The sequence below is a fragment of the Amblyomma americanum genome, chromosome 7, assembly GCF_052857255.1.
Source record: "Amblyomma americanum isolate KBUSLIRL-KWMA chromosome 7, ASM5285725v1, whole genome shotgun sequence".
NCBI classification, from domain to species: domain Eukaryota; kingdom Metazoa; phylum Arthropoda; class Arachnida; order Ixodida; family Ixodidae; genus Amblyomma; species Amblyomma americanum.
The window spans coordinates 37674987-37701954 of NC_135503.1; the positions used below are offsets into that span (position 1 = coordinate 37674987).

A 26968-nucleotide genomic window follows, 5' to 3' on the forward strand; every position below is an offset into this window, starting at 1 on the left:
GTTACAAGGCAACGGGGATGAGACTTGTCATCCGCTTCACAGCTTTTTTATCATATACAAGTCGGGACACTCCCTATATGGGGCTCGTTATCAAGATTTCGCACTCGAAATGTTCCAGAAACGCAGATTAATCGACTGTCACCCCCCTGGCGACGTTCACATGGTTCGTGAATACTTTTGAGGTTAATCCCTCTTTCAAAGGAGCTGGTCGTAACATGAATTTGAAGTGCGTGCTCGAATTTCGAAAATATTATAAATTTTGAATACGAATGTCAAATACCAAAATTTTCAAATGATAGCGTTAAAGGCCTCGTTCACCAGGAAATCCGATGTTGGCGTTGTGAGCGAAAAATTACGAGCATGACTCTGGCAGGTGGTACTCAGAGAGCAACCTAGGAGGCAGGTGGGCCACCTTATTGATCAATTCGCTCTCGCCCTACCATATGCTAGCTGTCCCGTTTAGCTCAGTTGGTAGAGCGACTGCTCCGGAGAAGCGGTAGTACTGGGCTCGAACTCGGGACCAGGACGAATTTTTCTTTAACTATGAAGTTTATATTAAAGCTGTGTAGCTTTCCTCTGTAGCCGTATGGCTTATGGCTGCGCTTGGGTGGATGCCAGTGAGTAAGCACTTCCTTATTACAAATCTACTCCGGCTTGGAGGATTCCCCTAAACATTGGCCCAACGCGCTTATACCATAAGTGTACCCATAACAGTGCCGTGTATTTTCCTCTTGCTTTTCGGAGTGATGAATTCAAACAGGCGCCCACACAGCGTACTCCATCTTCAATGCATGTCCACACTAGGTTCAGTTCTATCATCCAAATTTAAACCGACGTGGCGCTGGTGCACAACTCCATCCAACTTGGCTTCGATATGCGTCAAGCCCAAGAAATCTGGACAGACGCTCCTAGTTTGCACGACTGTCACCACGAGCGGCGTGGCGCTGCACTCAAAATCACCGCTGAAATTTCCAATGTTCAGTACATTCCACTGATTTTCTACGACCGTCGGAAATAGTTCGTGCTACTCAGGAAGCATTTTATAGGCCAGGTTTTGCAGCGACGAGGAACAGTCGGCCATTATAATAACCATGTTCGTGCAGAGCCTCTCGGGACTCTATTTTTTTTTTAAATTCAAGTTTAATATATCCCCTCTGAGTTACGCGGCGTAAGTTACTGGCGGCCAACAGATGACGCTAGTTGCTAAGTGTCCAGGAGAGCTGGGCAGGGGCCACTCGGAGCTAAAAATACTTTTTGCCCGGTACAAGACTCAACGACACACGGAACGTTTTCATGGCAAGTGCTCGCATGTTCGCTTGAAGCGTTTGTCTGTCGTGAACAAGGCGGAGTTTCTTATATCTCTGTCCTTTCGTAGACTGAAATTAGATACTTTCGAATCGTGACGACTCCACGAGAATCGCGCCGCAGTTGCATATAAATCTACCAGACTTATAAAACCACCTTCTCATTGATTTTCGTATTCCTTTCTTTCGGTACTACTGACGAGGTATGCCCCTTGTTCTAGAAAGCTATCTTCTGTACGCTCTCATCTGTTCTCGTTACCGAGAACCACGCGACTCTCTTGGGAGCCCGAAGACGAATATTTAACTATGATACCCTCGCTCAATTATAAAACCTACTCATACGCGAAGACGAGCCCTTGTTAACCACGTCTGCGCTGTATCAGGGCAGCGAAAAAAAACAACAACAAAAACAAGACAAGTCAAAGAAAAAAGGTCGGTTCATCAATTAGCCTCAGGAGAGAAGACCACTTTAGCAGGGTGACACCTAAATCTCACGTCTCTGCTCTGACTTTAACAGGGTAATTTAGGCGACGAGGGCTTTTAATAACGAAAGGGAACGCTCTTTACACAATTATTTCAAAAGGTTTTTTACTCTCGCTATATCCGCACTATAGCTGTTGTCATATTCTTAAACAGGACGTATGTTCCGCGAGTGTAGGCATGCGGCGATTATGCGTTTCTTCTCGTATATGTGCATGCTTAGTGCGGCTAAAATCTCCCCGCCGCCCCCTCTGCTTTTTCACACGTGTAACCAGAAAACAAAAAGAACAAGACCATGAGGGGGGGGGGGGGGGGGGGTTAACGTGGACAAAGACGCAAAGCGTGTCTAACCTTTGGGTATGCTTTTCCACTTCCGGTTTCCCACCCTCATCGTCTTGCGTGCTATCCTCCGTGCGTACACGCAGACGGCGGGTATTTTTTTTATCTCGCTGGTGTGTCGACCGGGTTCGAGAGGGTTTTGATGACCCCGCCTAATGATTAAAACGCACTTAAGCGCACGAAGCCTCCATTAATTGCGCCTACCGCCGCGTCCGCCGAAGAACGCCCGGGGCTGAGGCAATCCTTCATCTCCCTTCTCCGGGGAAGAGTCGTTTCTCTCTCGGGGCTCGGCAGCAAGAGACAGATGCCCCGCCGCACATTGTTTGTTGGGCGCGCTGCACCGCGTGGAGGAGGCAGCCCCGGGAATCCAACCCAAGCAGCACAGGTAATCGGGCCAAGGTTGCAAATGGATGGCCTCACCCTGGTCCTTTGTAGGACCGGCCTTTGTCAACAAAATTAAATAATAATAATAATAATTGGTTTTGGGGGAAAGTAAATGGCGCAGTATGTGTCTCATATATCGGCGGACACCTGAACCGCGCCGCAAGGGAAGGGATAAAGGAGGGAGTGAAAGAAGAAAGGAAGAGAGAGGTGCCGTAGTGGAGGGCTCCGGAATAATTTAGACCACCTGGGGATCTTTAACGTGCACTGACATCGCACAGCACACGGGCGCCTTAGCGTTTTTCCTCCATAAAAACGCAGCCGTCGCGGTCGGGTTCGAATCCGGGAACTCCGAATCAGTAGTCGAGCGCCCTAACCACTGAGCCACCGCGGCGGGGACAAAATTAAAACACGTATCCAATATTGGGTCTGTTAGGCACGCAATATTGGGCCGATTACTTTTTCAATTTTGGGCCGGTTACGTATCCGATGTTGAGCCGATTCGACCTTCGTGAACAAAGGTCGAATGCGGAATGCAGAAAAACGAGATTAAAAAAAAATAACGAAAACACCACACTTTGCTTTCTCCGCCTCGCCTTCGCAATGGTCGACCTCGTGCACAGGATCAAAAATGGTCTGTTCGGAAGAATGCAAAACGCTCTGCGCTGGCGGCGGCATCGTTTTTGTTGCAGACGTATAGCTGTAATAAAATGAATGTTTGCCAGGCGCTTTGTGTATACCTTCGCTAAATCGAGGAAATGACTGTAGCACGGCAAATATGCACATTCAACACATTTTTTCGGAAACATTCATGTCGATATGACGTTGCGACGAAAGAGATGGGGTTATTTACGAGGCTAATAATGATGGAGTTCAGTCGGGAAGTCGTGGAAAGGTCAGTGTTCAGCTAGACCTCCAGCTCAGACCTCGTGCGCTTCAAGTGCGTCACTGCACATAGTGTCTGCACCTAATTCTGCACACAGTGTCTACCGAAGGCTGCAGATTTATTCCATTGAGTGCATTTTCTTTTTCATCCGTTCGCTGACCGTAAATATTGTCAAAGGCTGGAAAATGCGTGTTGACGACGGCGATGACATCTTCACTGGACGAGAATTTCTTTACGCCGGGATAGATTTTCATATCTATGAACATTATGAAATAAGAAGTGATCAAATGCGGAGACTAGAGGGAGGTTGGGAGGAACCAACTGGAAACCTAATTCGTGCGATTGAACCAATACAATGGTCGTATTATGAGACGACGCGTTTTGTTGGTGAAAGCGCACTTTCTTGCTCGACAATGTGGGGCGTTCTATTTAGCTCGACTCTTTTTTTTTTCAAATAGTCCCTTAACACTGTAAAAGGCGCTCCGGTTATTACTTTGCCCTTCAGCAAATAGTCGATGAGGATATTCTTTGACTGCCCCAGAAAGCCGTGCCATCACAGCCCTAACCGACACAATCCTCACTCCTTTCTACGGACGCCATCACCTAACGTGATCCTCTGCTTTGACGGCTGTTTCAACTCGGGGGTGTGGCGGTGAATTCATGTTTCATTAATGGCCATGAATCTACCAAGTATGTCTTGCAGATTGTGACTAAGCTCCTCCGGACACTATGGTGAATTGCATCCCCGGCTCTGCCGCGGCAATCATACCAATCCCGCTAATCTCTTACGCGGATATTGCAAACCATCTACGCCTCTGCAGGAGGGTACTCCCTGGATCCGCCAAGGGTCTCGACAGAACCGAGGAGTGCCACCTTAGACGGCTCCAAACCGGGTCTTTCTTAAATCCCGCCATACTAAAACACTACATTCACGGGCAGGTGCAAATTCTGCGGGCAGTATGCCGACCTACCCCACATGGTGTGGGCCTGCCAGTACAATACACATATAGCCGTTATAAGTCAGCCAACTAAGGAGGGCTGGGAGGCGGCCCTGTCCAGCTCGGACTTGGATGTCCAGACAACACGGACGTCCAGAGAGCACGGGCAGCGGCGGTGGCCAATGGCGTCAAGGAATAGGGACTGCCACCCGGCCCAACACTCATCCCCACCTCCCATTCCCAATTCAGTACAACGAAGTAATAAATGTTTTCTCCTCCTTCTCCTCCTCCACTTGTGTTTCCCTCGCAATCTTCTTTCATCTATGTCTTTCATTGTTTGCGTTCCCTGAGATCCCGTCATACCAACTATCCCCGGGTGCCATAAAGTTACTGCGCCAAAAGTCACGCGCTCCATCTTTCAGGTTTGATTACATCGCAGTGGTATAACTACCCGTATACAGATTGCGCATTGCCAGCGAGAGTTGCTAGGGGCCGTAGGGACAAATAGGGCATTATTCATCGGGAGCCAGCAAGACAACTGCGGTGACGGAAACGATGAAAGTGAAGTTGCCCGTTGCCGTACTGCGATAAAAAGTGCAATTCGCGGCGTTTGATGAGCGATGTCAAAGTTCGAAGCCGTGTCGTCCTTGCCACTTACGCAGTGTCCAAGTCTATAGTGCATTCGAACTCCTCTATAACGAAATGGCTTATGACAAAATAATGGATATACCGAAGGAATAGTCAATCCGCTTGAATGCTCACCATGTAACCCATGTAACTGATATCTCGTTTTTATGAAGTAAAATTTTCCTACAACAGGATGTCTAGCCCACTTAAACCGAACCTGACGGTCATGCGGATTGCTTTCGTTATAACTTATATCCAATGTTCGTAGTATGGGGACGCCCCCTGTTAGAGCCAAAATTACTGAGTCCACGAAAAGTGGCTTTAATTTTGTAAAAACTGCTTCATATACATGAAGCTGTTTTTACGAAATTAACGCCTCCCTCCTCGTCGAGACTCTTGCTGCCAGAAATCTGCATTTTTTAGGGATGGGGTATAACTAATCCTGCTTCAAGCGTTTACAGCAGCCGGGGCAGGTCGGCCACATTAATCAGATTCCTAGTGGCTGGGGAGTGCTCGTATTTTGAATACAACGGCAGAGCCGGGCTCAGTCAGAGCCCGGCTCTGCGATGTTGTCCCCGCACAAACGTAGTCATCCGAGTCAGAATCCGGCTAGCTATGGGTCAGCGACACGTTGGCACAAATCTACATGCGTCTGATCGTCGATGGATGGATGGAAGGTAGGAGCATCCCCTTTGAAACGGGGCAGTGGTTGTTGCCACTATGCTCAGTTTTTTTTCTCTTTACTTTTGTTTAACTCTGCTGTGTGTTGTTAATAAAATTCGCCATTTTCTTTAAAATACGTCTTCCTTCACTTTAAACGTTATGTCACCTCTATACTTTTGTGCCACCAATCCTCCAATCGCTTTTTGCTAATTTCCACCGCAGATTTATTTACATGACTATTGTTATCTCTAACCCCTAGGGCCTCAGGAAGAGTGAGTGGGCCTGCATCGATATCGGGATGGATACCATCACACTTTAGGATGAGGTGTTCTATTGTTTCTACAGATTTACCACACACAGCACATGTGTCATCTTCGTTAAATTTCTTTTTGTAGCTGCGCGTTCTAAGACACCCTGACCTAGCTTCAAAAAGGAGGGCACTGCCTCTTGAGTTATCGTAAAACGTTTCCTTCCTGATCTGCCTTTTCCAGCATCGATATAGTTCTACACTATGCTTCCTTTCCATTGAATCTATTAAATTTTTACCATCGACGTTTTTAACCTGTCGTTTAATGCTCTTTCTTTCTCCTTCCTCGTCTCTGGCAAACTTTCTAGTTCGTTTCCGCCACTGTGTGTCAACGCTCTTTCCGTGTCTGCTTTTGACAGCGTCATCTATTTTTTCTGGGCACATGCAGCGAAGAATGCAGCGCAGCGCATGGACGCACATAATGCATCAGCTGCACCATCTGCTGTAGCGCTGCCTGCACATGGTAGCAGCACATAAGGCGGAGCCGGGGCAGGCGGTGCGTGGCCATTCAAACTTCTCAAATCGCTGCCGTTACTTGATCCACGACCATACGTAGGATCTGCTGCTTCCACTTCGAACGCTTTGACTAGCCGATGCACATGCAGGCGATGGTTGGCCTTGTAGGCAATCGGCGCGTGCTTGACCGGTGGTTGCATGCAGGTTCAATGCCACCTTTTCATTTTCTTTCCGGGTCGTTGTCACGGGAGCTGAAGCGCTCATCGGTCGCCCCGTTTGCTGGAGGCACGAGATCTTCGACTTCGAGGTCGAGTTTACGACGCCTCCTCGTTCGCTGAAATCGAGTCGTACGGCCAAAGTTGTTCGTTGTATCTGAGACGATTTGCCATTGCTCTAATGCATACTTTGACAGTAGCTCCGCGAACGTTCGTTATATCTGCAGCCACTACAAGTGGGCTCGACTATAACGAACCTCCAATGAATTCCACTGGCCATTTCGGACTCAGTATGTCAATTTATAATGGTGTCAAGCCATCTTTACCGATTCGATGTGGCGAACTGCAGTTCCCGAACCCCTCAACCTCCTCGCTGCACACGCGCTACCGCTAGCGCACTCTGGTTCTGTCGTTTTATGAGCAGTTCAGTTTGTTTTCGCAGCATGTTCGCGTGGTCAAAAGTATTGGGCAGTGCGCCTGGTTTGCTTGGCAGTATCGAAGGTCCCGCTGGTTTCACAGGGCCAGGCGGCGGAGAACAAAAGTATAAAACAATTTCCATTGACCATCAGATGGTTGCCATCATCAGAGTCTGAAGTAAGCATTCTTCGCAAGACACTTCTGTCATGCGAAGAAGTGTGGAGTGTGTGCTGGTGAACTGTGCGGCGAAGCCAACCAAAACTGGTACTCGCGACGAAATCGCCATCCCGGGCACTCTTCTACAGCGGCATGGGTCGGTTTCAGCTCTTAGTAAAGAGAGCGAAGTATTCTGAATAGGTCTCCTCCCTGTCCCCTACGACAGTATCGATTCAAGACCCATTTTCTAGCCTCTGAGGCCTATGCAGGCTGCGGTAGCACAGGAGCCTGTTAACAAGGTTCACTCGGTGCGCGTGTTGAAGGCTTTCGCAACGCACATTGCCGGCACACTAAACCTCCGCTATGTTTTCCTTGGTATAAGCAATTACATGCAAGTCCATTGGCCTTGCAGTACCGCTATAACGAAGCAGCGGCTATTACGAAGAAATCGTGGGGTTCCTTCGACTTCGTTATATAACGAGGTTCAACTGTAGTTGGATATAAACACCTGAGCGTCGAATTTATATTCCATTTTATCCCTTACATCTAATTCCCCGCTACACGAGGTTGTATATGCGGCATACCCTCGAGGAAGGCCGTATGGGGCACCCGATGATATCGCGCCTGTTTCAAAAATCAGCCGAATGTAAACCACACTGGGAGCGTGCGTCAATGGCCGTAAGGAGCACGCATGCCACCCGACCTGCCGTTCGTTCCGCTCCAAATTAACTTTATGGGTTATAACGGCAGAGATAAAACTTCACCTCATTTGCGTACGCTCGCACGCATATTCGGAATCTCCGAGGCATACGTGTCATCGCTCCTTCAGTATACAGCTAGCGCCACCGCCGGGGAAAGGAGCCATAAAACCGTGCGGCGCCACTGCATGCTTCCATGCATACACCTGACTAGATAGGCGCGTTAATATGCTAATGCCCGCAAACCTGCCGATGGGCTTCCGTTATGGCGCAGGCATGCTCCCAGCGACGGCTCGCGTTTTGCACGGGCCTGATCATTCTGAAACGTAGGCAATAACCGCGTTGGCAATCAAGCAGTCGCCCCGCCGCCTGAGGTGTAGACTCCTCTGTATGCAATCTCACGTCTCGTCGCCTTCTCGCGATGCTATAACCGGGACGATACTGGCAAACTTTTTTACGGCGGTCTATAAGCGTGCCTCGACCCCTCTGTCCAATGTTGGCACAAAGTCGGGCCCGCATCGGTAGTGGGATAATTCTCCATTCGAGTTTGCTTCCGGAAACAATGTCTCATAGGCACCGTAAGCTACGTTTAGGCGTATCCTATATATAGGCTTGTTTGAGCCTTTCGCGCTGTATCCGCTATTCATTTCTGGCAATGAAAGGAATTGGAGGGAAAACGCTAAGGCACCCGTGTGCTGTGCGATGTCAGTGCACGTTAAAGATCCCCAGGTGGTCGAAATTATTCCGGAGCCCTCCACTACTGCACCTCTCTCTTCCTTTCTTCTTTCACTCCCTCCTTTACCCTTCCCTTACGGCGCGGTTCAGGTGTCCAACGATATATGAGACAGATACTGCGCCATTTCCTTTCCCCAAAAGACCAATTATTATTATTAATCAAAGATTATATTCATAATTTATTAGAATTTATTAGACGTCTTTTGAGTATTCTGGGCGGTTTGTTTGGGATCAATCCCTTGGCTTTGCAATAGGCATAAAGTGACGGTCCTGCACGTTCGAACAAGAAGTTACTGGAGCAGATTCTCATACATGCGCCTTCGGTGCGCACTACCCTGGATGTAACTTCTCACTTACACACAGCGAGCCATTAACTAGAAAGGAATTCTTTGAAATAAATATGCTACCGTGATACACACACGAGCGAGGACCGAACATACAGGACGTGGACAGATGCTACCAGAGACTGACTTAATTCTGGGCCGAAGCGCTGCAGGTAGATGCACGAGAATATATGTATGCGTGTTGGATTGAAACCACATAATAAAAATGAAGATCACCTATGAAGAGGCGGAGAATTCTTGCTACCCTAGGGGATGCATCATTATGATGCATCCCCTTACAGAAATCGCACTCCTGAGCCTGCGCGAAAGAAGCGAGGCATAGAACTCGCGGTGGGGGAGCCAACGGCAGAGTTCGGAAAACAGCTGTCACACCTGCATTCCCCTCAGTCGCGGCGCAACCCAGCATAACGTTACGAGACCGTCGTTATATAGAGTCCATTACCGTCTCGAATCATATGGACCTGAGCGGACGTTCTTGGCAAAGCTGTTCGCATGTTATGGAACTACTTTCGTTACGTAACACTGAGCAGTGACGACTGATGTATTATCCGTTACGGGAACAAGTTCAGATCGACGTTTACAAATGCAGTTATTTATCCGTGAGGGGCAGTGAAAAGTTTGGAATCTTTTAATGTTATTATTCCAACACGAATGGAGCTCTAGGCCTGGAAAGAAATGACTTCCGCCTACCCTCTATTAGGCAACAGACATAAAAGTTTTCTGTCGACCGAACGCAAGGCATACGCAACGACATTACGCAATTGCGAAGAAAGCTTTCTTTATACCGAGAAGGCCTGCAACGCCACTCAGCCCAGCCACAAGTGCAGTTATTTCTCGACGTTGTGGCCCGCGATGCGATCCTCGGTGCTACATCAGTCACGGCCCTCGTTCACGTATCGCCTCGGCACCCAGACGCTCCACTCTGCGACGCTTATATCGCGCCAAAGTTGGAATCGATTCTTCGCCCAGAGCTCAGCGCACTGCGCAGACTAATTGGCGGCGTCGTTCTTCTTCATAAAAGCCGCTCGCGCGAAACCCATTCATCCGCATTAGTGCCTCGCCTCCCCGCTCGCCTCCCAGCTCGTGCAGCGGGCACGCTCTCTGCGACTATTTTTGCATTTTCAATTTTGCATTTTTTGACCCACCGGAGCTGCTTCGGTTTATACTATACTCGCCACAGTCGGTCTGCGCCGTTGTAGCATTAATCAAACTACCTGCCTGCAGAGTTCGGCAGCGGAAGTATTTCCTAACAAAAGGGCGTGGATTTCAATCACTGGGAAATGCGCAGGAGCACAATCCTTCCATTATTTCTTTCCTCCTTTCCTTCTTTCGTTCTTTTTCACTTTCTTTCTCCCTATCTTTCTTTCGTTCTGTTCACTTTCTTCCTTCCTTTATTTTCTTCTTTTTTCCTTTCTTTCTTTCTCTCCTTCTTTCTCCCTTTCTTTCCTTCTCTCTTCCCTTCTTTCTTTTCTTCTTTCTCTCTTTCTTTATCTCCTTTCTTTATCTCCTTCTTTCTATCCATCCTTTTCACTTTCTCTTCTTTCTTTCTTCCTTTCGCTCTTGACTGAGGTACACATGCAATTTACCTCAGCCCCGAGGTACTTTGTCACGGCAGTCATGACTGCAAAAAAAGTAATGAGGCAGCTTCGCCTGTATCCATGCCTGTCTCTCGCAGGTGGCGCGGCATTACACAGGCCGGTACTCACCGGTTGTCGTGCGTATGTGTGACCGGGCTATGTGGACAGTGAGCAGCGCAAAGGTCCCGTTGCAAGGTTTGCGGTTGCAATGCTGCGTGCTTCGCGGATGCTTCGTGGGATATATAATGTAACACCGTCGGCTATAGGGAGTTCCGGTTTGATTTCGATCAGCTGTGGTTCGTCAACGCGCAACGATATCTCAATCCAAGAGCATCTTTTGCATCCAGCCTCCATTGAAATGAGCCCAACCAAGCGACCGGAACCTAACCCGCGAGCGTTTCTTACAAACGCACCGAAATGCGCTTAAGTTTCAAATTCGATGACTTAGTTTGAACTTAATCAACTGACTTCATAATAAAGTGCAGAGAGTGCATGGGAAAAAGAGCGGTGAAAAAAGTAAAGCACCTTGATTTGGCTCAGGGTTTGCGGCGACACTTACACTGATGCAAATTTATGGTCGAAAAATCTCCTTTGCTGCACTGTACCATAACAAGGTTAGATATATGAAAAACTGGACCCTTGTTAATGTGCGTTGTCAGCTCCTGAAAACAGGTCATTCTGTTTCACACAGATAAAATGAAAGACAATAAAGATTCGCTGACGTAATTGACTTTATGAAGGGTTTCAGAGAAAATAGCATGCTCTAAAAAGGCCCTCAAAAATGGAATTCGATCGCTAAATTAAAACTAAACTATCTGACTTGATTTTCAAGTGAATAAATTCAATGATAAATACAAATTTGTCCTTACAAGATCTGCTTTTTTGGGTCATCACGAAGAACAATTTGTGCGCGCAACCTCTCTCCTTTGCGACACAAAGGCGCCTCGTCATTCCAACGCTTTTGCGGCAGTGGAGCTTTCAGAGATGTCAGCGCTTGGGAGTGAACCACATCCGCAGAATAAACTTAACCAGCTCATGCAGAATACGAGATGACATTTCTTTTTTCTGAGCTCTTCATGTTTCTCTGAATAATGTGGTTGTACTGAATGATTCTGAATAGGATTATTTAGACAAGCTTTGCCGCATGACGTAGTCGGAGTGTTGCTATGAACTTTGCAGACCGTCAGTCACAGTCCGCATGCTTATTAGTTGTGCTTGTTCCGACAGCGCACTGACTTTCACACTCGCTTCTGAAAGCCAAGTCCTGCCGACTACGACCACTGCCGCCTATCAAACAAAACTCCGTACACTACTGTAATGCACTTTAGCAGCATAGCGCCATTCATGAATGGCGGCAGTATAGTGCGGCGCGGTGTCATGGTGTTGTTCGGATATTCGAGAAATCGGCGTTAATTACAGTGGCAGCACTTTCATATTATGAAACACGCTCCCTGCTTATTCTTGTGTGTCCTTCGGCAAGATCACGGTGGCACGCCTGTCTACCGCAAATGTTCCATGAAACTGGGTACTTTAGCGAAAAGGTTTATAGTTGGACTTGAAAGGCAAAGCGTGTATGTAGCGAAGTTTCTCTCTCTCTCTTCATCCGTTCTAACTGAGTCTGATTTTCTTCAATGCTGTTCTTGTCCCAACTGCGGCTGGCTCGCAAAAAATCTTGACAGCGTCAAAGGACCACGACACTCAAGCTGTCACTCAGAGTTGCACATACGACACGCCTTATTCTCGACGAGTTTATTTGGCGTGTTGTTGTCGCTGCCACAGAAAATATTATGCACATACACAATAAGTATTAACACTCTTGTCTGGGCGAGTTGGTTCATTTCTAACAAAGGATACCCTCTGTACTTGTCGTATGTGTTACTTTGTTGTGTCCTGTGTTCTTTGCGCAGGTACATTCTTTGTTAGACAATAAGTATTTGCGACATGCTCTGCACACGCGCATCGCACTGTACGAACCAAAATAAATTGTTAAAAAATGCTTTCTAGCAGACTATTGATCTGCGCTATTGAGGGAATGCGAAGGCTAAGGCTATCACACGCCGAACAGAGGTGAGTAAACACGTCCTGTGTGGTAGAACTTGCGCTTTTGCCACAGTCGGGAGTGCATACTATCGCGTCATTCATGTAACGAGCGTGCCTGGGTAGCTTGCATTTAATCTAACTCGACAAGAGCTTAATGGATGGAAATAGTTGTAGAAATCAGCCGATACCGCTGTTCTTTGCCATGCTCGTTATGTGCACGTCTTCGGCGACGTAAACATTTTAAGGCCTGCAAAATGACAAGAGCTATATGGCATTTATAGGCTAGAATTGACAGTACTTGGTTATTATTTAGCTTTTTTTTACGCCTCAGTATCTAAATGCATACAGAGGTCCATCATATAATAACGTGAGGCAGTAAGAACACCTTAGGTTCATATATACTAAAATATTTTTTTTTCTCATGATTATACACAAACACCTCGCTCTCGATGACAGTTACCACTCATCCACTAACCTGAGACTCCGCCAAAAAGACAAATTAGCGACTTGAAGCGTGGGAGCAGAATATCACTCGTTTTGCTCACATCAGTTCCTTTAAGAGCGCAAGAAACAGGCGAAATCCACAAAAGAGGTGGCGAGGGGGGAAAAAGGAAGTTTTCTGCTGCAACCGCATTAGACGAAAACCGAAAACTGTTTCGTCCCAGCAGCTGACCATTACTTTAACCACGCGCTGCGCAGGCGCTACGAAAAATAGACAAGCCGTGTCAAAATTATAGGCTTAATCTTCTATTAGAAAAAAAAAGCAAACGTTCGTTTTACGGCGATTATTCATCGGTCATAAATCGGACAACCAACCTGATTTCGTAGATTTTAATGACGTGGAGTTTTCTCCACTGGCCTGAGAACAAGACGTATCTCACCTACTAAATATGCTTCGAAGACTCAACATAACATATTGTTCGACAGTCAAGGTCAAATAAAAAAAATTCATTTGTATTCGTCGCCAACACGCACGCCATGGTCTTTAAAAATCTTATCCACTAAAAGATCCTTTTTTTACATCCTGAAGAGAAAACTAACGTCGTGACTATAAAATCTATGTCAACATTATGCAGGAATGTTGATTCGCCGCCATGCTGGGTTATGCATAAGTTGCGCCAATCACACTTGACAGCTCTTGCGTTTGGAGGTTAGAACGAGCTTGACAGATTGTTAAATTCGTTCAAGCTCCAAAATATTAATTATTTTCAAATTTAGCTGGCCGTTCCTTGAAAAGACTCGTGACTTAAAGGTCGCCGTGTAATGCCAACCATCTAAATACGCCGGCGAGAAAATTATTTCATCAGATTCAATTCATCAGATTTCATCAGCAATTTCCGAGAAGAAAACGCTGCAGCTAGCAGTCGAACACCACAGCCACTGAGCTACTTTTGCGGGTGTAAATTCGGATGTGGGCTCCTCTACCGACACCCTTATGCTTGTACATGAAACAGCAGTGTTCCTCTATGGGACACTAGGACCACCCCATTTAACTGTTGTTCACAGCAAAGATTGTTTTATTATTCTTTCTGGCTACCCTGACGTTCACCAGCCACCAAAAGACGTATTTCGCGACGAGAATATTGGATTTGAAAATCTCCCCGCCAGCCAATTCAAACCCGTGACGTCCTTCGAAATGGACGAATTACCACCGTTTTGAAGTGAATGGCGGTGTAGCGTGGCCTCTGTGATCCGCACTTAAAAAAAGATGTCGACGCACGCATTTAGTTGCGAAATCATCCGGTCGTGGCGACACATGTATTTCATTTCGAAGCAAAACGCTTCACTACGCTAGATAAAGCAGTCGTCGCGTAGGCCGGCGAATGAGCTTGAACGACCTTCAGCCCAACTAAGGATAGCCGTGTATGACCATATGTGGTATATATATAGGTATACAGCTATGGTGTAGAACCCTTGACCCCTGACTTTTAGTTGACCTTTGACATTGGGTGACCTTTGGGTGCACATTTGACCTTAAGAACATCCGATGGGGTGATGTGAAGCCACGTGATGACGCGGTTAATCAAACGCAAATTAAAATCGCCTTCTGTTAAATTGAGCGTCCCGGTAGCCGGAATTAGAAGTAAACTGAACGCCGCGGCTATGGCGGTGTAAATTTCGTATGCGAAGCTATAGTGTCTGTTTGGAAAATATCACGGCCTTGCAGACGTGTCAACGACAAGCGCGCTTCAGCCGACGAGGATGGCCATGCAAAGCTCAAATGGTGGCAACCTTGACTTTTCCTGCGTTTCCCAACCTCCCCTTTGTAACTCAGTATTCGCTTAGACCCCGTGGAAGATTTATACAAAAAACAGCTTTTGCTATTTTTTACGCGTTCCAATGACTGTATTTACTGTTGCCTTTGTGTCCTTACAATGTCTGCATGGCAAATGAGTTCAATTTTTTTTATAAGTACTCTTGGCTTTTCAGTTTGGTACGCGTCTGTCATCTCGCCTACGCGCACGCCCTCTGCTGGACCAGCGCCGCACTTTGCGAAGGGGGGTTCAGTGGGTTACGCATGATGGCGCTACGACTGTACCTTTATTCGGTTCTTGCGGAGACGCTCTGTCCACAACTTCAGTCCATAGCGCCTGTCCGCACCTTCCGATGACGATACTCATGAGCCAAGAAATGCTTCCGCGTTAAAAAAAACATTTATTATCAACTGAAGTTGGAGGGAGGCCTCCAGGGGGTGGAACCCTTAGTCCACGGCCCCATTTGCCGTAGCTGTCCGATAGTTTAGGCTATGATGTCACGCTGTTCGTCCAGAGCCGTGATTGAAAGGGCGGCTTAAGCATTGGAGTTTGAGGAGGGAGTATGAGGGGCACTGAGGGAGGATTGGGGTATTCCTATGTGGAGTGGTAGAGAGTTGGATGTGCGCCACAAAGAGGGCAATTTTCGGGGTGGCCTGTGGGATAAAATGTGTGCCCATGAACAAGATGAGGGAAAGTGTTAGTCTGGATTTGGCGTCAGGAGGCCGCCAGCTCCCGTCTGAGTTTTTTTTTTTTTTTAGATTTAGTGAGTATGTTCTGCAGAAGAGGAGTCGGTAATGTTGGAGTATGTGCGAATAGGTCAGTGGGATGGGTTCCACATCCTCTGGGTCGGGATGGCCTTCCGCTGGCGCCCAGAAAATAAGTTCTCGTGCGGTCACATGAACGCGCTCATTGCCAGGGAGAGAGAGAGACGAGCGGGCATGTAGGATGCGGGTGCGATGTAGGATGCTATGGGCGATAAGGGTGATACGAGCGCTCTACGCAGAGTAGCGGTGCATAGCGTCGTCTGCGTCCATAGGGAACCACGCAGTGGCATTTCGGACCGCACACTCGTCCTTGTCTTTGTCCAAATGTGCACTATATTTGGGAGTGTAGAGACAGACATATAATTACTCACAGAAAGGGTAGAGTATAATACGTGAGTTATGAAAAGCTTAAGCAGTGAAAAAGTTACAGCATCACGAAAGTGTCGTTCAAACTGAAGTCTATGAGCTTTAGACTAAACTAGATGCCTCATAAGGCGTGTTCCGCGTGCATGCATCGAGGAACCTTACACCGAATTTAAGTGAAACCAAATTACATTAAAAAGCCACTAGGTGGCCTGTCACTATCCTACAGTTTACTGCACATATCGCGCTTGGCGCATTCGCTTCGTGCATGAGAAAAGGCGTTAGGGTGGTAGCTCACTCCTCTCCATATACCGCGCATTCGGGACACGCCCTCCACACCCGGCCTCTCTCCAAAAACCGCGCCAAAACACGTGGGAGGCCCGAGTACGACCCCCTCTCCTAGGCGCCTACGTCACTAATTTACTAATGTAAGATGGTAGTTGCTGTAACGTCGAATGTGAAGGAACCAGCCGGCGCAAGCCCGCACCTGCTCCGGCGGGAATTGACAGAGGCGCCGGTGATGCAGACGACGCCAGTGCGCATGAAGGAAGGCAAACTCAGGAGAGGGGCCCTCGCTAACCCAGCTGCACGCCAAAAAGTGTTCCGGAAGTCCCGCGCTTTCGCAAGGACTACTGGGAGTCTGGCCAAAGGCGCAGCCAATAGTAGCGCTGGGCGCAGCTCAGTCGTCTGCTACAATGTTGGCTGCGCATGCGCAAGCGCGATGGCGGTCAAGTAGTGGGGCAGCAGACGAAGCCTTCGCATCCGGCTTCAAAAAATGTGACGTAACAGCGCCTCTCCTGAATTCTTTCCTCCATGCCACTGCGCTATGAGCCAAGGAATCTCAGTATTCCTTGCGAAAACACGTGACTTCCGGCACACTTTTTGTCATGCAGCTTGAATAGCGAGCGTCTCTTATCGCCCCTCCTTCATCCATGTGCCGTTGTAATGAAAACGAAAGGCACGCGCATGTAGCATATGTGTTGCACGCGTTGTTGTTAAACATCAACAAATTAAGTGCGCATGCGAAAGCGAAAGCCTTGCTATGTTACTTACGCCAGATGTGCCCTACAAGGAGTGTGCACGCCGCGGCCTATGATTTTTGGCCTCTTCGTATGGCGCATCTGTCCATAGGTCTCGAAAAGCTTATTCTTGAATCGATCTTAAATAAAGCTTACAATGGATAATACTTGTATGGCAGAGAAATTGAGAGAATGATGAACTTTTTAATAAACCACTAAGCATAAAATTATATTTCTGCTCAATTAGTGATTCGTTCACATTAAAGATATGGGAAAGTGCATTATGGGTAGCAGCGCGGAAGAAAAAGCCGTCCTGACAACGGTTGCCCATTCATCAGTAGGCTGGTAGTGAGATTATTGTGAAACGCTCAGAGAAACTATTAACAAAGACACTTAAAAACCAATTATTATTATTATTATTATTATTATTATTATTATTATTATTATTATTATTATTATTATTATTATTATTATTATTATTATTATTATTATTATTATTATTATTATTATTATACGGTGGAGTTTAAATGTCCACCGAGAAGTGAGACAGTTACTGCGCCTTTCATTTCCTCAAAAAACAATTTTCAACTTTTCACTGACCCGTTGCGGTGGCTCAGTGGTTAGGGCGCTCAGCTACTGATCCGGAGCACACGGGTTCGAACCCGACCGCGGCGGCAGCGTTTCGATGGAGGTGAAACGCAAAGGCGCACATGTGCTGTGCGATGTCAGTGCACGTTAAAGATCCCCAGGTGGTCGAAATTTTTCCGGAGCCCTCCACTACGGCACCTCTTTCTTCCTTTCTCTCAGTCCCTCCTTTATCCCTTCCCTTACGGCGCGGTTCAGGTGTCAGCCGATATGTGAGACAGATGGTGCGCCATTTCCTTTCCTCAAAAACCAATTTTCAATTTTCATGAAAGGCTGGGCGGTTCGGGTGTCCATCGAGATGTGTGAGAATTACTGCGCCATTTGGTTTCCTGAAAAAAAAAATTAATAATAATAATAATTGGCTTTTGTAGAAAGGAAATGGCTCAGTATCTGTCTCATATATCGTTGGACACCTGAACCGCGCCGTAAGGGAAGGGATAAAGGAGGGAGTGAAAAAAGAAAAGTGCCGTAGTGGAGGGCTCCAGAAAAAGTTCGTCCACCTGGGGATCTTTAACGTGCACTGACATCGTACAGCACACGGGCGCCTTAGCATTTTTCCTCCATAAAAACGTAGCCGCCGCAGTCGGGTTCGAACCCGGGAACTCCGGATCAGTAGTCGAGCGCCCTAACCACTGAGCCATCGCGGCGCCATTTGGTTTCCTGAAAAAAAAAAAAACAATTTTCCATTTTCAAATGCTGGGAGTATTTGTCTTCATTCTTTGAAGTCATTCAGAATAAAGACAAAATTAGAAGAAGTATAACAGAGTAGTTATTTGAAACGGATGGCATTGAAAAGGTAGCGCGAATATTAGAAAACATCTAAAGGCCCTGAACTTATGCATCTTCTCGTGTTCTATACTACATGCTGGCGAGGAGAGGGGTAGCTTTTGGCTGGGTGCAACAACATGCGGTGTTGCTGCTTGTCTCACTGTCGTTCATTAGCGCGCGCACACTTGGTTACTGGAGACACAACAGAGCGTTTAGACAGTATCCATCCTGATCGGCGTTCAGGAGGCGTCTGGCGTGTGTTTTGAGGAAGGGAAAGGTTTTAAAGCGAAAGCTTTACTGGGCGCAGGTTGAGCAGTTTTTGCAAAGTTGTCAATGCCTATGAACACCGTCGGCTCACTGGTCTTGTTTGGTTTTTGAGGAAAGGAAATGGCACAGTAACCGTCTCACATATCTCGGCGGACACCTGAACCGCGCCGTGAGGGAAGGGATAAAGGAGGGAGTGAAATAAGAAAGAGGCGCCGTAGTGGAGGGCTCCGGAATAATTTCAACCACCTGGGGATATTTACCGTGCACTGACATCATACAGCAAACGGGCGCCTTTGCGTTTCGCCTCCATCGAAACGCGGCTGCCGCGGTCGGATTCGAACCCGGGTACGCCGGATCAGTAGCCGAGCGCCCTAACCACTGAGCCACCGCGGCGGGTGCACGTATTAAGTCTCGAATGCAATTCATCACGCGCCTAAAATAAGTTAAAACTGTGTATTCGCCAATTAATTTTTGTATGCGACACCAAGCGAAGCAATCTGCAACTCCACATTCAATCTCTCTCCGACACAGAAGTCCCCACAGTCATCGCACTACAGCAAACTCAAGCTCCTGTCAGATTAGTCAACTACACTCCCCACGCGCCAATGAACAAACCCACCAAAAGGGTAGCAACCCTAGTTCACAGAGCATACAGCGCTACAGATCACCCCATAGAGGTTGAAGACAGATTGTCACCTAATAGAGTTCCTTCCCAAAACTAGAAATAGCACTAGCTTATACATCCTCAACACATACAGCAGCCCGAAAGGCAAAGCAGCCCCCTTCCTCGCAGCCATACGCAAAGCGCTCCATACCAGCGCTAAACACCCGCTTATAGTGCTCGGTGACTTTAATGCCTGACACGTCAGCTGGGGGTACAAATTTAACTGCAGGAAAGGAGCACAGCTCTGGACACTAATACAGAACGAGGGACTCACCCTCGTCAATAATCCGCAACAACATACGCGCATCGGTAACAGCGTGCAACACGACACCACTCCCGATCTCACACTAACAAAGAATATCACACAATGTCAGTGGTCGCACACGCAGACCTCCCAAGGCAGCGACCACTACATAACTGAAACGTCACTCTCGCTAAACTCAATCACCCCTTTCATGAAAAAGAAGGTGCAGATCATAGACTGGGACAAGTTTCGGAACCTCCGGAACGAGGCCCCCACCCAAATCAAACACCTTGCGAGGTGGGTAGCAGAACTCACAAAGGACGTCGCTATACAGCGACATCTGAGATCCCGAGCAATCGCGAATCGGACGCGGTCGACAGCAGTCTCCTTCGCATGTGGGAGGCTCACTCCGGCCTGCAGATACGATGGCTTCGTAACAAACACAATAGATCACTCAAGTTGATCAAGGAAATAGAAGCACACGCGGCACAACTAACCCGTCAGCAATGGGGTCAGTTCTGCAACCGCATGGAGGGCAACCTGGGCCTAAGTGACACATGGAAATTTCTGCGCTGCCTCTTAGAACCCCACAACACGAAGAGCACGCAACAGCGTAATGTAACGCGCCTCATTCACAGAATAGGTATGGATAATGATTTCCTGATCCAGAATCTCAAAGACAGGTACCTTACAACAACTCCCAAATTACCCCTCCCTTGCTACTTGGGCGCAGAAAACCCCGAGCTCAACGCGGACATAACAACGTGGGAGGTTAGAGCAGCAATGTTCAAACTTCACATCACGTCTGCGCCAGGAGCAGACAGGATCACAAACAAAACGATACGAAATTTGGACGAGAACTCCATCCAAGCCCTAACAGAACTTTTAAACAAGCACAGGAAAGAAGGTACTCTTCCCTCCGAGTGGACCCACGCGAGGGTCACTTTCATCCCCAAGCCCGGAAAACCGCTGGACGTGTTAAACCTCAGGCCAATCTCCCTCACCTCATGCTTGGGAAAGCTAATTGAGCACGTAATTCTAAAACGACTGCAAAATTACATGCAAACAAAAGAGCTCTTTCCCCACACAATGCTGGGAATCCGAAGCCATCTATCAACACAAGACGTAATACTTCAAATATCAGAAGAAATCCTACATCCCAGACATTGCAGACGCACATGAGCACTGCTAGCCTTAGACCTCACTAAGGTGTTTGACAATGTCCAACACACAGCCATACTGGATGCCTTATCCAATCTAGGAGGCGGGACTCGAACACATACCTACATAGCAGCTTTCCTACGAGACCGCACAGCGGAAATCAAACTAGGCCCCATAGAGTCTCCCTCCTTCCCTCTGGGCAGCAGGGGGACACCCCAGGGGTCAGTCTTATTTCCCCTACTTTTCAACATCACTCTCATTCCCATGGCTCGCAAGCTAGAGCGCATCCCAAACCTCTCCTTCTATGCAGACGACATTGCCTTATGGACCACCATGGGCAATGTTGGGACCATGGAAGAAACCCTTCAAGCAGGTGCGGACGCGGTAGTGGAGTGCGCAGCCTCTATAGGCCTCGCATGCTCCTCTGATAAGTCTGAACGCTTGCTACTCTACCCGACCCCGAACCCCAACAGGAAGGAAAACCCCTCCATACACGTCGATGTCAATGGTCTACCAGTGCCAGAGGTTGAAAAGATACGCATCCTAGGCACGTTCTTACAAGACAATGGACGCAACACGGAAGCCATCTCCAAACTAACAATCACGATACATCGAACCATCCGACTGATTAGAAGAATAGCCAACAAGCACCGAGGCATGCGTGAACATGACCTGAGGCGGCTGGTGCAGGCATTCGAGATTAGTTGGATGGTTTACTCCCTTCCCTACCTCTACCTCACAAAGGCGGAAGAGGAGAAGGTAGATGCACTAATAAGACAGGCATACAGAGCAGTCTTAAGTCTCCCACAACGAGCTCCCACCACCCATCTCCTACGCATTGGAGTACACAATGCACTACAAGAACTAACTGAAGCTCATCGCACGGCTCAGATTGGCACTTTCCTCCACAAATACAGGTAGATACACTCTCCCCTTTCTAAAGATTCAGCCAACAGGTCCCCCCCCCCCCAACAACACCCACGCCATCCCAACACACATCAGGGACAGACTTATAGTTCACCCTCTGCCCAAAAACGTAAACCCAGTTCACAACCAGGCCAGACGCGAAGCTCGTGCCAAGGCTTTACACAAAGCTCGTACAAAATACAAAGACGCGGTCTACGTGGACGTGGCAGATTACACCGACAATTCGGCCTACGCCATCACTGTAGCATCGCATGACCTCAAACACATAGCCTCGTGCTCGATTAAGGCAACAACCTCACTTGAAGCCGAAGAAGCAGCCATAGCGCTTGCCATTTCCTCCTCCGCTGCCACACTCATTCTGAGTGACTCTAAAACAGCAATCACCAATTTTGCACGGGGACAGATTCTTTCTACCACCCGAAAAATTATCAATTCTTGCTCCCCAGAACCCCGACCAGTTCAAATTGTTTGGGTGCCAGCCCACGCAGGCAACCCCGGCAACGAAGTGGCTCACTCTTTGCTCGAGCGTACGTCAACCGAGCAGGGCACACCGTAGACCGGGGTAGCGCTAGGGACCGGCTCGTCACCTATCATGAAATAACCCTCCATTACAGGGAGCAAAGACTCGTCTATCCCCCACCACACACCTCCCTCTCGAAAGAACAACTACCTGGAGACAGCTCCAGGCTCGCACATTCCCTTCATAGGCTTTGTTAGCCTTATCCATCCAGACCAGTACAGACACGAATACTCTCATTGTGGAGCTCCGAGAGCCAACTTTGACCAAATTTGATATCTCTGCCGCGAATTCCAACCACCATCTCGCTGGAACCTCACGGACAAAGATGGTTGGGAGATCGCGGTCTCCAGCTCCGAACCGGCCTCACAAAGGCGGCTGGTAGAGTGGGCTGGACAGGTCGCTGCACGTCATGGACTGTTGACAACCACCCGGGATCAAGAGCCAGACCAACGATAGGCAGTAACTCATCCACAAGGCTGATCAATAAAGTTTTCACCTACCTACCTACCTGTATGCGAAAAAGTAATGCAATATACCTCAGCGGGACAAGCAATAGAGGTCGGGTACACTGGCGGAAATCCGCATCTGAAAGGAAAATCACAACAGTATAGGTCATTGGCGATCTATTGATGGTCAGATACAATGCATGTATAGCGAGCGGTTCGGGGCTGTCACGCTCTGCTCATGCTCTGCGTTCGGCTGCCTTTGCTCCAGGCGGAGCGCGCCACATCGTGGATAACCGGTGAACGCGGCGTTCGCGCTGCCCTCATTCCGATTCACTCTCTCACCGGCTGGCGCGCTGCGCACGGCACCTCTCTACACGCGTGATGCGCTACAAGGGGGACAGTGAAAATGAAAATTGGTTTTTGTTGAAAGTAAATGGCTCAGTATCTGTAACATATAACACCTGAACTGCGCCGTAAGGGATGGGATAAAGGAGGAACTAAGAGAAGAAAGGAGGAAAGAGGTGTCGTAGTGGAGGGCTCCGGAATAATTTCGACCACCTCGGGATCTTTAACGAGCACTGACGTCGCACAGAGCACGGGCGCCTTGGTGTTTCACCTCCATAGAAACGCGGCCTCCACGGCCGGGTTCGAACCCGGATACTACGGATCAGTAGCCTAGCGCCCTAACCACTGAGCCACCGCGGCGGGTGGCCCAGCTTTATCCGTAAGGGAATGGACAACGGCGCGGTTCAGGTGCCCACCGAGATGCGAGACAGATACTACGCCATTTACTTTCCCAAAACACAATTTTAATTTTCTGCGACAGGAACGCCGACGCCGGCTTTCCTGCAGAACGGAGCCCTTACGCTGTCGCGTACCCGCCTCAGGCGCTCGGCTACTGATCCCGAGTTCCGAACCCGACCGCGGCGGTTTCGTTTTTATGGAGGCAAAACGCTAAGGCGCCAGTGTACTGTGCGACGTCAGTGCACGTTAAAGATCCCCAGGAGGTCGAAATTATTCCGAAGCCCTCCACTACGGCACCTCTTTCTTCCTTTCTTTCACTCCCTCCTTTATCCCTCCCCTTACGGCGCTGTTCAGGTGTCCAACGATATATGAGACAGATGCTGCGCCATTTCCTTTCACCAAAAGCCAATTATTATTATTACGCTGTCGCATAAGGATTTCCACAAATTTTAGGGTTCCAACCCTCGGCCCTTGGATGGCCAGCCAGGCACGCTACCGACTAGGCCGCGTAGGCACGTTCAATTGTATAAGGTACAAGAGGGAGAGGGGGTGATGTGTGTGTAGTGCTGGAAATTATTCCGGAGCCCTCCACTACGGCACCTCTTTCTTCCTTTCGTCTTTCACTCCCTCCTTTATCGCTTCCCTGACGGCGCGGTTCAGGTGTCCAACGATATACGAGACAGATGCTGCGCCATTTCCTTACCCCAAAAAACCAATTATTATTATTATTATTATTATTATTATTATTATTATTATTATTATTATTATTATTATTATTATTAATATTATTATTATTATTATTATTATTATTATTATTATTATTATTAATTTGAGGCTTAGTAACATTGCAATTAATGGAGCAATATAGACGCGACTATTGAAATACTAGAGTAACATTATGTGCGTAAGCAGCAGCGTGGAAGAGATAAAAGACAAGGATGTGGAAATGTGTTGTGATAATTGCGAAAAACTGTGAATGTGAGCAAAGAACTGTGTGTTAAGAGAAACCGCGGAAGGGAGCCATTACTGCTGTCGGGTCATGCCCTTAAAGGCGGAGCTTAAGTGTCCCTCTAATTTTTTTCTATTTTTTCAATTTCTCTCTGCACGAGAGGTTATTTCCTCAATTTTCTGCTTCTTCTCTTCTTTCTAACCCACCGCGGTGGCTCAGTGGTTAGGGCGCTCGACTAGATCCGGAGTTCCCGGGTTCGAACCCGACCGCGGCGGCTGCGTTTTTATGGAGGAAAAACGCTAAGGCGCCCGTGTGCTGTTCGATGTCAGTGCACATTAAAGATCCCCAGGGGGTCAAAGTTATTCCATAGCCCTCCACTACGGCACCTATTTCTTCCTTTCTTCTTTCACTACATCCGGAGTTCCCGGGTTCGAACCCGACCACGGCGGCTGCGTTTTTATGGAGGAAAAACGTTAAGGCGCCCGTGTGCTGTGCGATGTCAGTGCACGTTAAAGATCCCCAGGTGGTCGAAATTATTCCGGAGCCCTCCACTACGGCACCTCTTTCTTCCTTTCTTCTCTCACTCCCTCCTTTATCCCTTCCCTTACGGCGCAGTTCAGGTGACCAACGATATATGAGACAGATACTGCGCTATTTCCTTTCCCCCAAAAACCAATTATTATTATTATTCACTACCTCCTTTATCCCTTCCCTTACGGCGCGGTTCAGGTGTCCGCCGATATGTGAGACAGATAGTGCGCCATTTCCTTTGCTCAAAAACCAATTATTATTATTATTATTATCTCTTCTTTCTGTCTTCTTTCTTCTCCTTCTTTTCATCTTCTTTTCCTCTTGCCTTGGTTTTCTTGGACTTGGCGCCAATCCGCACGGATCGATTGCCAAAAACTGCAGCGGCCTTGAATTACACCACGTCTCACGGTGGGCTCCCAATAACGGCTCTCGCCTTAGAAGACTGCGGGTGTGACGCAGCCTCTTCAATGTCATGTATAACGTCAATATTAAATATCTCACTTCTACCTCACAGTTAAAGCCGACTGAACGCATATTCACATTTAGACTACAAAAGCTGGCCAGGTACTATCGGCAGCAAAAGTTAACAGGACGCGAGTGGGCGGAAAAAAAAGTTTTATTCGGCGCAGTCACGTAACGTAGACCTTACGATTAACAGCTGGGCGCGCCACCCCAGCTGTTGTATGCAAAGTGTTGTGCGCGTGTGTTTTTCCTTTCTTTTATTAACTCTGCACGCGCGCAACTTGTACAAATGTATTGTTACGTATTTATCACCTCTCCCTCTATCCTCACCTCTATCATTTCACTTAATTCTTCAAACTGCCCGCTATCCTTTATTTCCGCTGCCCCAGCTCAGGTGCCGCCGCCGTAGTTATGGCAGATGCCGGGGTTAGCAAAGAGCCCCGCCGCGGTGGCTCAGTGGTTAGGGCGCTCGACTACTGATCCGGAGTTCCCGGGTTCGAACCCGACCGCGGCGGCTGCGTTTTTATGGAGGAAAAACGCTAAGGTGCCCGTGTGCTGTGCGATGTCAGTGCACGTTAAAGATCCCCAGGTGGTAGAAATTATTCCGGAGCCATCCACTACGGCACCTCTTTCTTCCTTTCTTCTTTCACTCCCTCCTTTACCCTTCCCTTACGGCGCGGTTCAGGTGTCCAACGATATATGAGACAGATACTGCGCCATTTCCTTTCCCCCCAAAACCAATTATTATTACTATTAGCAAAGATCTTTTACCTTCCTTTTTTGGTTTTATTTTATATTAAACACTTACTACTACTATACAGTCACGTAATCAAGTCTCGTGACTCCTGATATTTCGCGGATAGTGCACGCTTAGGCTCTATCCGCTGGCAAGAATACCATGCGACTAAGGCACAAGGCGGATACCGTAAAATTTTTCCGAGAACACGCGTCGCGTAAACTTTTACGGCTGATAGTACATCAAAAAATTCACCTGCATTTCATTATTCATACTGTGAGTTGCCTATGGCACCGTACTATTTCGGCTAATGCAACAGCACATATTGGTTGAAATGTCCCCAAGCTCATATACTTACTCAGAAACGACAGCCACCAGAAGAAGCAGAGCAACCACCGTAAACTCCATGTGAAATTACTTAGTGATTGCAGGAAAAATAGCCACTATCGACAGCTGCGACGTTTCGAACTGGGAAGTATTCTCGTCTCTCTACCGGATGCCAGCTCCCTCGTCAACGAATTATATGCCCATCACGATGATCGCAGCAGTCATGCTTTAGTTACGAAACTCAGCGCGTAGGTGAAATTTCATTTGAAAAGGCGTTAGAATTTCTGCAATGCAAGAAAGAAGCTCACATTATTAGAAATATCAGCTTGTCATATCCGCGCTTTGCAAACATAGCGCAAACAATGTTTGAGAAACTGTCCCGGCATGCATAATTGCGCTTAAAGCCGCATCCATAGTCAGAAGTGTTCCAAAAGTGTGGCCAAATTATTTTGGTGTGGCGTTTCTATATAGGAATCGTGGCTTGTGCGTTTTACATAATCGATGTGCCCTTTGCGGTAAAGAAACGCACGCACAACTTGGGAGAAAATGGCGGAATATCCTATTATACAATGCTGTAACAAAAGTATCCTCAAATTAATGCGCTGTGACATTT

General features: G+C 47.8%; 1 long non-coding RNA gene across 1 annotated transcript; it reads right to left on the reverse strand.

The window, feature by feature from the left end:
- Positions 1-19888: 19888 nt before the first annotated feature.
- Positions 19889-26575, reverse strand: LOC144097055 (uncharacterized). The gene is made up of 3 exons (XR_013306897.1): positions 26387-26575; positions 22669-22745; positions 19889-19966 (listed from the first exon to the last, which is right to left on the reverse strand). It is a non-coding gene; the product is annotated as an uncharacterized LOC144097055 (long non-coding RNA).
- Positions 26576-26968: the final 393 nt, after the last annotated feature.